Below are 11,907 nucleotides of genomic sequence, written 5' to 3'. Positions count from 1 at the left end.
GCCTATTTGGGGGCAGTTCGTACTCCCACAGTCTCCTACAACTCTCTCCTCTGTCTAGTTCCGTCAGCTGTTTTTTGCCCTGACCTTGGTGGCTTCCTGCTCTAAATGCTGTGATTCCATCATTCAGATGGCAAGGCCAACTTGGCAGTGTCATGAAAAAACACTCTTTGGTCGTGTGGGATGATGTCATATTTGCAAACATCACTTGAAGATAGATAGGACATCCCCATTTTACAAATGAGGATGCCAAGCAAACACGAAGAGCTTTGTCTAGGGTCATTCAGCCCCGGGGGCCGAGCCAGGCGTGATGCGCAGGCATCTGGGACTCCTGTGATGATGATCTCAAGCCCTGGTGGGTCCCAAATACTGGTCTGAGCACCTGGTTAAGGATCCAGATTTGGGGCTGGGGAACAGGCAGGCATCTGTGTCCATAACCCTGATCCGCAGGATGTGAACGGACCTCTCCCGGGTGCCTCAGGGAAGAGACAGCCAGGGTCGGTTGTGGGGGTAGGGAACTAGAGCCATGGCAGAGCCCCAAGGTGGGCCTTTTCAGGGGCTGCAGCTGGTGGGCTGGCGGCTGGAGAGTGGTGGGTGTCTGTGGGCGGCAGGTGGAGCAGGGAATCCGGCCCAGTCGGCTCGAGGACAAAGGCCTCTCCGCCAACACCCCCCGGCATTGGCCCCACTGACAAATGGGCCACAGCTTCTCTCATTAATTTGTCAAGTGGCATGTAATAATCAAACGCTCCTTAAAGCTGGGATGTGGCATGAGTGACTGCTTTTTCAGGTCCTAATAAGGATCATTAACTGTGTATGAAAAGGTTTTATAAACATTTGTTAAACTCCCCGAGCTTACTGTGCCCATGGCTCGCTGCTCCCCAAGATGTCACGGCCAGCCAGAGCCAGCTGGGCAGGAAGGTAAAGACGTGGGGCGCAGGCCACGGCCGGCCACGTTCGGAGGCTCCGGCACTCCCGGCTTCTCCGGCTCCGCTGTGAGGTGACTCAGCAGCCCTTGCTTCTGAGCTGGGCTGTTGCGATCTTTTGAAGGAATGGGTGGGTGAGTGTGTAGGAGAGTGGACGCCACCATTTCCTAAATCTGGACCTTGGGGCCATTCCTTTGACCTCCCCCAGCCTCATGCCCCTCACCTGTAAAGCAGGGATCATATTTACAGCTCGTGTTTCTGGGGAAAGACTTGGTGAGAGAAAACGCCCGGGTTGTGGGCTTCCAGAACCCCCTTCTTCTCTCTTCTCTGTAATAGCTCGGGGCCGACCCCTGGAAGCTCAAGAAGAAGGAGGGCTCAGGGCTTCAGGGACTCAGGGACAAGGGAGGGTGGAAAGAAGCTCTCTTGGCGTGGGGACGACAGCCCCTAGCGCCAGGCTGCACTTCAGGCGAAGCCGGGGGATCGTCGCTTGCCACCTGTCAAATCATCCGTTTTCACTTGCTTCCTGCTGTGCTTCCCATAGTTTCCCAACGTTCAGGAAAATCCTGTGACACATCATAGTCTGTTGTTTGTGACCTTTGGGGCCATGAAAGGAGGAAGGCCTAGCAGGGCCAGGGCCGAGCGGAGGGGGGACAGCGGCAGCGGCAGGGGCTGTAAGAGCTTGGAGCCAGGTGACAGGGTGACAGGGTTCAGCCAGCAGGGACTGATCCAGGACAGCCACAGCCCCTGCCCACCGCGGAATGGGGGCTGCGCAGCATGAAGGGGCCTTGCTGAGCTCGCTCCCGGGCCTCCAGAGAAGGAGAGGCAAGGAAGTCTCCCTAGGAGTACACCCCTGGATGCCCCACCCTTCCCCCGCAGAAGGGCTCAGCAGCCTCCTGGAAGGATTCTTCCTTGGTTCAGGGCATCCTGTGCCTCTCCCATTCCCCACGATAGAGGATACGGCACACACCCCACAGGGGCTGGTCCCCAGGACCCTTATTCCCCACCCCCCAGTGGCCTCCCTCTCATCCTCTCCTCCCACCCTTCTGTCACCCCACAGCTCCAAGTAGAAGCGCAGGCTCTACTTCACTCCCAAGGAAGCTCAGTTATGAAACCACAAACCCACGTGCACATGTGGTCCACTCCCTGAGGCCAAGCAAGACTTTCCAACAGAACTGCCAGGGAGGAAGGGTGTGGCGGGGCTGGGGCAGGGGAATCGGTGCCGAGGCAGGTTCGTGCGCTGGGCACGGTTGCAGAGGAAAATTATTATCAGGAGTGACTCTGGTGGGGCAGGAGCTGGGGGTAAAAAGACGTGTGTGCGTGTGTGTGTGTATGTACAAGCACGCACGTGTGTGTGCATGCACAAAGCATGCTTGGTGAGTTTGGGACAGGGGAGTTGGTGAACATGTTTTGATTCAATCACCACTTTCCCAGGACAATTGTATGTCAGAAACTCTGCTAGGCACATTTCTATCCATTTGACCATGGGATCTTTACCTCAGTCCCTCTGAATGGTGTATGTTCTTTCTGTTCCCATTTTGTACAAGAGGAGAACAAGGTTTCAGAGGTCAAGCGTCTTGCCCGACAACACGCTGTTGGATGCGTCTCTACTTAAAGCCCTTCTGTGGTTCCCTATGGTCTATGGGATAAAGTTCCAACCACTGAGCACAGCAGGATGAGGCTTTAGCTGTAGCCAGACCTGATCCCCGTGTGCTTTGAGGTTCCACCATGAGCTGCTCCTCAGAATCACCTGCTCCATCTGCCCTGGAGTCCCACAATGTGTATATAAATGAGCCCTTGGGAGAGGATGGCAATGGCCAGGCCAGGGGACTCTTGTGTATGCCTTGCTTTGTCCTTCCCAAGGAGAGTGAATTTAAAGGTGAGTGGAGGTTCTATATGATTTGGTTGCACAAGAGAGGGAGAAAAAACAACCAGCGCCATCACTGACTGAGAATCTCACGTCAGGACTGGTAGGCAGATAAGGGAAACTGAGGCCCAGAGAGGGAGCAGACTTACACCACGGGTGGGGATGGAGCTGCCATGAAGCTTCAGATGCCTTGGCCCCAGTGGCTAAGCATTGTCTTGCAGCTAGACTCTAAGGCAGAAGAGTGGGTGCGTTGATGTCAACAAGCAAGGGACAGAGCGGGTGTGAGCAGGGCCTGAGACTACCGGCCACCAGCTTGGGCCATGAAACGCACTCAATGCCTCCCTGAGTTAAGTGTAATTCGTGTGTTCCTCTTTCAGCCAGCCAGTGTGCTCAACCTCGGGCCTCTCTCTTGAAGCTAGAAGGTCAAGAAAGAGTTATAAGATTCTCCTTTAACATGAAAAGAAATTCCTCCCTGCTCTGTAGCTCCTTCCCCTTCCCTTAAGGGAAAAATATGGATTGGTGAGGTTTCTAGCTGCAGCCTTTCCTTGCAACAACGATGGCTGTTTGTCTAGCTCCTTGTGGGCGCTGAGGATTTACAGCTCGGCATCTCTGGAAGTAGCTTCGGGGAGAAAGACAGTGGAATTTTATTCCTGCTAATTTAAAACAATAATAATTGTTCACGCATTTAGGAAGCATTCCTATGAAATCAACCCAATCTTTCGGATTAACTGGAAGAGAAGGAAGCCAAATTTCCCATTGGGCCTCTGTTGGCTTTGTGATCTTCATCTAGCCACCCAGTCTTTTGTTTCAGCAACGGTGGCTGATTGCTGACCCCAGCCAGCCCCACGGCAGGCAATGTGCGTGGGAAAAGGGAAGATGGCAAAGGATGATGGGAGTGTTCCCTAGACACAGTGTGAGTATTCTTAAAGGGAACATGGCTGGGGTTCTGGGACCAACAGGCTCCCACTGGTGACTGGGTACCTGGTGGTGCCTTTTGCTAACATCAGGAGTCCAGAAGGAGGACTGAGTTCTGGGGAGGGGCTGTGGGTTCACTTGGGCATGGTTGTGCTTGGCTTGTAGTGAATGCGGGGTGAGTGTGAAGGAATCCAGGAGGGGAGTGGGAACCAGCACAAAGTGAACCAGGACCTAAGTTAGGCAGGAGGAGGTGGGTAGGGGTTTGGTTCCTCAGAGAAGTCAGGGGCAGGAAAACGGGGACCTAAACCCAGAATCAGGCTAAAAGGGGAAAAATACTAAGGGACAGGCATTCATCTCCAACTGGAGTACAAGCCCAAAGCGTCTGGCAGGGATGGTGAGTGCAGCAAGACTTGCTGATGGTCTGTGTCAAAGGGCGAGGTTGAGTCTAGGTTGTGTCTTTGCTGTGAGCTGGCTTTTCTTGGGGCTCTCTGTGCCTGCTGTAGGGTAGACCAGATGCCCACATGTTACCAGGGCCTGCCCAGAACTCCAGGTGAGGTTTGTCTAGGGAGCCTGTGGGTCATCCAGGAGGAGATGTCCAGGGGGCCACTTGGTGAAGCAGTCTGTATCTTAGAAGGCAGGCCTGAACCAGCGAGAAGAAAATAGGAGTTGTTCTCAGGGACGGTACTGCATAAGTGGGGGCTCTGGGTTCTCTCAGGTGGGCGTGGTCAAGCAGAAGAGACTGGCTTGGAGGACCTGGAACTGGAGGTCTCTATGGCAGCAGGAAAAATACTCTGGTTCACCAGGGATGGTCCTGGTTTGTGCCTGTGTCCCGTGTAAACCTGAATAGTGCCCCCTTTGAGTCCCAAAGATGCAGTTTGAATGATAAATGATACTGTTTATAGGATCACGCCATCTAACACAAATTCTATAGACCTGCCTGTCAGACTGTCAATCGAGATTTGACTCAAAGATCCCCTCTGTCTCTTCTTCCAGTGCCAACCCGTCATTAGCTTGGTCACTGCTGCCTTTCTGAACCCCAGTTTGCAAAGTGGTCATCTTTTAATTCACTGCATTTATTTCCCAGTGTTGTGGTGACACGGACATGAATGAGAAAGAGCACTGTCGAGCCCTCAAGGGCTCTGCGAGAGGCCATTCCCCCTCTCTCTGTCACTGTCTCTCTCTCCCTGCTCCAGAAACCAGGCCACCACATCACTTAGGCGGGCAAAGCCCGTTGACTGCTCTGTGCCTGAGCATAATGACTTCCCTTTCTTTCTTCTGTTCCCTTTCATGTTTGTCCTGAAGATTCCTGAGGCTCCTCAGGGCCACAGAGTGAAGGCAACCAGGCCACCAACTGATCTTGTAGAACCTGGGCTATGAGGACAGCTGAGGGGGCTTTGGCGGAGAAGACGAAGGAGTGCTAATTACACTTGTGCCCTAGGAGAACATTTCTTCCTTCAAGTCTGGAAGAAAGTCTGGAGCTGGGTCTGCCGAAAAGCATCACAGACTCCATGCACAGAGAGCTGGGCTATTTGGAAGGAAGCCGGGGTCGGGGGGGATCGTCCTACCTCTGAGTATTCACACGACATAGGAGATGGAGCATTTACTCAGGATGGTACTGAGACTCGAAGCCATATCAAACTCAGTGTGTTGAAGGTATGGGAATATTTGTCCTGGTGAGGACTTGGAAGAGGAACCACTACCCTTACAAGAAAGGATGCATTCCCCTTTCTAGAGCTGATGTCCAGCGAACCAGGTGGCCCAAAAAGGTAGAGAGTTCCCCATCCCTGGAGGAATGGGAGGAGAAATTACTTGGTAGGGATGTGGAGAAGCAATACACCATGAGCCACGGGTTGGACAGTTGACTTTTAAGGCCTCTCCCAGGCCTGGGCTTCTAGGACTCTCCCCATCCCAGCCCCTGCTTTTGGCAGCTAGCTGCCTTCTGGATGAGTCAAAAGCCCGCCCAGCTCTGGCCTCCTCTCTGGGTGGGGCTCCAGGGGAGCCGCCAAGCCTCCCTCTCCTGCCATACAGGGCCACTGTATTCACGGCGTCTGGGGTGCTTCTTGCAGCCAGTACCCTCCTGGAGTCAAGAACTGAATAAATTGGCTAAAGAAGAAGGCAGAAACTGCACACACATACAAAGAAAGGGAGACTTGGTCTGAAATGAGAAGTGCCGTCTTGCTCTGGCCTTTTATCATAAGCCCAGGGAGATGAATATTCTGACCTAATAATCAAAACAGGCTGTAATTGCGAACAGACTCAGGGCTGTGTGGCCGAGAGGATGAGATACCTGCTGAGCACAGCAGGCCTGGCCCCTCCAGCCCTCCTCCCACCCTCATGGATCGATGCACTGGTCCGCCGCACGCCCTTTTGCTGGGCTGGCTTGATCAACGCCTGCTCACGTGCCAACTTCCTCGAGGGAGTCCGGGCTCCCTTCTCAGGGACACCTGCTCAAAGGAAGCCAGTCCCTAACTCTATCCCGAGAAAAACGTGATAAACACCAGCAGCATCCCGAAAGAGCACAAGGAGGAGGGAAGGGGGTTTGGGTCCCATCTCTCTTGGGCTCCACCTCCTCTTGGCTCTGGAAGATGTTCTCCTGGGTGCGCCACCAAAGCTGGAAGATCTTTGTGTCCCCTCCCTGCTCCCACCTCCTTTGTGTGTTTTGTTTCAGACACACCCTCAGCTCAAATTTGCTTTGAAGGTCAGTAATTTCCACTCCTTTCAAAACAACCGCATCGTTCTTCTGGGACCCAAAGGCTGATTGTCTGCACTGAGGAATGAGTCTCCCTCAACAACAAGTACATTCCAGAAATATCCATCTAGCATCTCGAATGCGCAAGACATTCAGGGGAGCCAAAGATGAACATGGCCTGGGCCTGTCCCCAGGGCACTCCCACTAGCGAGGACCCGACCACCCAGTGGAGATTCTACTATGTTCCAAGTACTTTATAAATATCCCAAAGTGGGGGATATTACAGGAGAAAAGACCAAGGCTCAGAGACGTAGAAGAGACTCTTGGTTAACATCCGTAAAGACCATAGGCATTTTGGTGTATTTGATGTTAGGGCTTTGGACCAACCTTATCCTCACCTACACAGTCGTGGCAGGAGCCCATCAGTGCTCCAACCCTGTGTGTCTGCCTCCAAAGTGAATGTTCCCCGCAGTCCTTTGCATGGCTTGATTGCTCTGTGTGGACAAATTTTTCCTGAGACAAAGTAACCTCTGAAAGGGCTACTTCCTGAATCCTGCAAACACATGATGGAGTCCTAAGTCTATAGACAGCCCTATTAGAATACTTGGCAATCAGCTGGGCAGGGTCCTGATTCTCCCTCTTTAAGCACAGTCTCCATCCTGGATTGTTGTAAGGCTTCCAGCTGCTTTTCTCCTCCAGTCTCTCAGCTGCATTCTGGCTGACCTTGGACTGGCACATCCTCTGTTCCAGAGGCTTCCATGGTTCCCCCAGGCCTATGGACTTCAGTCAGACTCTTCAGCCTGGTGTTTCAACCCTCCTCAATTTACCCCCACTGCCTTCCCCACCCTTTCCCCAAGTCCTTCCTCCTTGGGCCATGCATACCTGGCAGCCCTTATAGCCACCGTGGGTCTCCCTCTGTTCAGCAGGGCACACGGGTATGCGACTCTCCCGGGGTCTAGGGTTTGGGCTGGTCTTGATTCCCGCTTACCTCTGCTTGAACCCTGGTTGCATCCAAGGATCCATGCTTTCCCTGACTGGTGTGCACTTGCGGGACTTCTCCGAGCTGCTGGGATGGGAAGGAGGAATGGGATCCCCCCTCCGTGCTAGGCAATGGAGATTTCTAGGCTCCTTCAGAGAGCCCAAGCAGGACTTTGGTCATGGCTATACTTCATTGATATCTGTCTCTCTAGAAAGGGTCTTCTCCTACTAGGAAAAGCAGTTCATAAACCAAGGCACCTACCTCAGCCAGAAGTTTCTAGTGGGGTCACAGCAAGACAGGTGAAGTGTGACTCCTGGGGGGAGGCTGGATGGGAGGAGAGGTCGAGCTCTTAGAAAAATGGTGGAGACGAAGGCCCCCACTAAGAGCAGTCAATGGTCCTTTAACAAGTGCCCCCCAGAGGTTGGGACTCAACTCCTGGGGGGGGGGGATCTATAGAGCCCTAAGAAGCCCTCCCTTTCCCTTTGGTCAAAGACAAGAAAAAAGGAAAGGGCTCCTGGCTTATTACTTTGCAAGGTTCCACTTGCCTTTCTCATCTGTCTCCCCGTCCTCAGAAATAAGCCCTGGGGACCTTCTCTTGTAAAGGGATGCTGAGGGGGCACCGGAAGCAAAGTGCTGGTCTTTGGATGCCCTGAGAGTTCCTGCACGGCGGTCCCCAGTGCACTTGTTTCCACACTGACGAGCTCCAGTGTGCGTTCGTGCAGTGAGCAGGCACACACGGTGTGCTCTCCCCGAGCTGCTGGCCGGTGATGTGGAGCCAGGCAGAGAGCCTCTGCTCATGTGAAACTTCGAGTCCCCTATCCATTTGCCGCACATGGAGTGTACTGCAGGCTGGCATTCGGGCCACCCGTCCTGCCACTCTGCCAGAGTCCCCTCTTGTCTCCATCAGGCACCACCAGCTCTCGCTCTTCTTGCCTCCACCTGCTTGGCCAGCTCCTGACCTGGCTCAGCTTCAGACCCGGGCCCTGTCCTCCCCTGGGTTTTGGCAGCACCAGTAGCCAGACCAGTTGCCCAGGGTGGGGTGACATTCCTGGTAGCACCACAGGGGATCCGCCCGCAGCTGCTTTCACTTGCTCCCAGGAGGGCCCCACGGCATCCCGAGTCCCAGGGGAATGACTCACGCATCCCAGGGGGGAACCTTCTTAGGCCACCAGCAGGAGAGAACCTGTCATGAGCCCGGGGCTGCCCTCAGGGTTGGCCACGTCTGGGACTTCTGCTCTGTTCCCTCGCTGACATCTTCTGGTTCCCACGTGACCCCCTCAGTGTGCCTCTGTGTGTCACACTCGCTATGTTTTCTGTATCATTAACACTTGGGACTGAGGACCCACAACAGATATTTGTTGACGGAGTGATGAAGACATTTGGGAAGGGCTCCTTGGAAGAATAAACGTTTAAGCTGGGTCTTAAAAGAGGGGTAGGAGAGCTGGGACAGGCCATTCCAAAAAAAGGCACAGTGTGGATGAAGACTTGGGGTTGTGAAGGAGAGACCTAGGGTATAGGGTCTGGTGAGGGGCTCCTGGCCACAGAAGAAAGCAACGTGGAAGTGAAGCAGCAGGTGAGTCTGCCAGTTAAGCGAGGACAAGATGGGCATCTGAGGAGCTCTGAGGGATGTGAGAGGATGTGGACTTCAACCCCGTAGAGGTCTGTGGCAATTTCTGAGGGAGAGAATGATACCGTTATTTGCTTATTTTTTAGGTCAGTTACAGTGGGTGAGGGTAGAACACGGACTCAAGGGGAGAATGATCCACAAAGGAGAATGTTCAGAATATTTAGAAGGTTCCCGTGATAACCTCTTTAAAAGTATACATTTACTGAAGCTCCAAAGAGTGATAAGGGACCAGCTAACCTAAAAACACACCGGGATGGGGAGAACAATGGATTTTCAAATTATTCTGTTATTTGCATAGAATCAAAGAGGCTACCTTCCCAGAAGGACCCACCTGTAATTCTAGTGGTAATCCTCCTGGGTATTGAACCCGACTTTTCTTTTTGCTGTATAGAAATAATTTGATTTTTTCGTGCTTTGTCCGTGGAGCCATCAGAATATCATTATTCAGGAAAAAACTTAGTTCTCGTAGCCTTGTTTATCAGATGGCACATCATTTGCTTTCCTGGGTAAATGAAACACCTGATTTTTGTGAGACAAAGCTCTATACAATATTTGTCACACAATTATGTGGACACATTTAGCATACCTTCCAGGGGAAAAAAAAAAGACCTTAGGGGCTCCAAAGCTTGCTAGGCATATTTATGTACGTTAGAGGTAGCTTGCTTTCCCCAGATCCCTTATCTGTTTTGAAGTCAGTGGATGTTAGAAGGGAAGTCTCTAAGGTCTGTGTTTATTGTTGGTATCTGATGGAAGGCATTTTCAATCAAGTTAAAGGACACGGAAAACATGTACACCCAAGCCCTGAGCATACGTGCACCTGCACACACGCACGTGTGCATTCACACTGTACCCATGTACATGCACACATGCATGCGCACGCGTACACACACACACACACACAGAGCGTTGCCTAGAACTAACACATCCAGTGGATAATCTGACCTCCAGAGGATTATTGCTGGAAAGGATTTTGTTTTTGGTTTTTCCCTGGAAAGAATTTTCAAATCATCTGGGCCATTCCTCATGTCATAGATAAGGTAACTCACGGCAGCCCAGAGATGGTAAGAGGCTTGTCTCCCATAATTCAGCAAAGAAAAGGCATCGGGGAACTAAAGCCCATTGCAGCAAGCACCCAACCAAGATAATTTTCTTATAGAAAAATGTTTCTTCCAAGTTGTGTTGTCTTCTGCGGGGTTCCAATCCAGCCAGGAAAACCCACTTTAGGCAATGTTGACAGCATTCCCATTCTTGTTTAATAAAAGGAACATCACCAGACACATCACCAGAGTTGGTCTTTATACAGACCGGATTCCATTCCAACCACCTCGTTCTCTGACGTCGGCAAAACTTGTGGATTAAAACTGCCCCGGAGAATGGTATCTCTCCGTGCCTGGCAGATGACTGTGATTTCCTGGAGTCTGGTCCTCTTAGGGTCTGTTCCCATTGGGCCCTTAAAAACAGCTCGTGTCCTTCTTACTTCTCAGATAGACATGGGAAGGCATCTGCATCCTCTGTTGGTGCTTACCCAACAAGACTTCACTGAACACCTGCCATGCATGCGTGAGCTCACCTGGGGTGAACAAGGGAATGGATGCCGAGGAGGACAGTGTGGGCTCAGCACGCTGTAGCCACTCACCGAGAAATGTTACAATTCCCTGCAAATCTGGGAATGCCTCTTATCATTCATTCATCCCTCTATTGATTATTTTACTAAACTACCAGCATGTCAGTAAGGGGTATCTCTTGCACTAAAATGCAATGTTTCATTTGCTCATATGCCAGCCATAAGGCCATGCTTTGCCATCTTTATGAGTATTGCTTAATTATTATAATATTTGGGTATAAACATCTATTGAACTTCTGTTATATTGCAGACAAATGATCCCAGAGGTGCCTTTCCCTATGTAATATTGTCTTGTGTCGCCCACAGTCTGGGGAGACGGTCATTCGCGCTCCTGCCGTTTGCACAGCTCAGAGTTCCTGCACGTAGTTTGCTCCGAGTTACACAGGCAAGAACTGGCAGAGCCGTGAGTCATTCATTGTTCTGTACTCTGCGGCCTGAGAAGGTGTCCTGGAGTTGACCTTTGAGTTGGGCCAGGAAGGATACGGAAAAGTCGAGGAAAGAGGATGGAGCCTGCTAGAAGAGAGAGAAGGAAGACTTGCAGACACAGACAAGGAGAAAAGTTTGCCTGCCCCGGCTATCTGTTGCACACGACAGAATGCAGCTCAGGCTGATTGGAGTTAAAAGAGAAAGGAGAGCCCAGCGCAGAAGCTACGCTGACTGGCTCACGGAGAAGGCCACCCTGAAGGTACTAATTGGGACTGCAGGGCTCTTGGTCCAGCGAGAGGCATCATAGACCAAGAGGGGCTGGTCTCCACGCTGCCATGGCAGAGAGCCCGGGCTCAGAAAGAGTGGGGCACCATCTGTGGGGCCATCCTGTGTGCATGGCAGATCAGAGCCCCTTATATTACCTGACTGCCCTCTGGCCAAGGCCTGTTTCAGGATGGGGGACGGGGGACACTGGCCCAGCTCTGCGGCTTCAGGCAATGGGAGACCTTACCCTCTGAAGGTTTGAAACTGTCTCTGACATGGGAAGCTGGGGCTGATGTGAGTCTCAAAGGAAATGTAGGGAATGTATTCCAGGAGGAGGGGCCTGGATGGGCAGGGCATTCCGGGTAGACTGAGGCCCGTGCCCACGGTGTGGGGGAGGGGTTGAGAAACAGTGTTGCACAGTGGTTGAGCGGGATGGTTCTATCTCTCATTTCCTGTGATAGCCTCTTTGTGCCTCACTTTTCTGTATTGGCACAATGAGGCTAACAGGGATATTTGCCGATAGGGTAGTTGTCAGGTTAAGTCAAGGATGTCTAAAATGGTGAGAAGTGTGCCAGTGATCCAGAAGGTTTTCGACAAGT

Source organism: Mustela putorius, unplaced genomic scaffold (genome assembly GCF_011764305.1).
Source record: "Mustela putorius furo isolate JIRA1106 unplaced genomic scaffold, ASM1176430v1.1 tig00000698_pilon_pilon_pilon, whole genome shotgun sequence".
Taxonomy (NCBI): Eukaryota; Metazoa; Chordata; class Mammalia; order Carnivora; family Mustelidae; genus Mustela; species Mustela putorius.
This window is presented reverse-complemented; position numbering follows the sequence as displayed.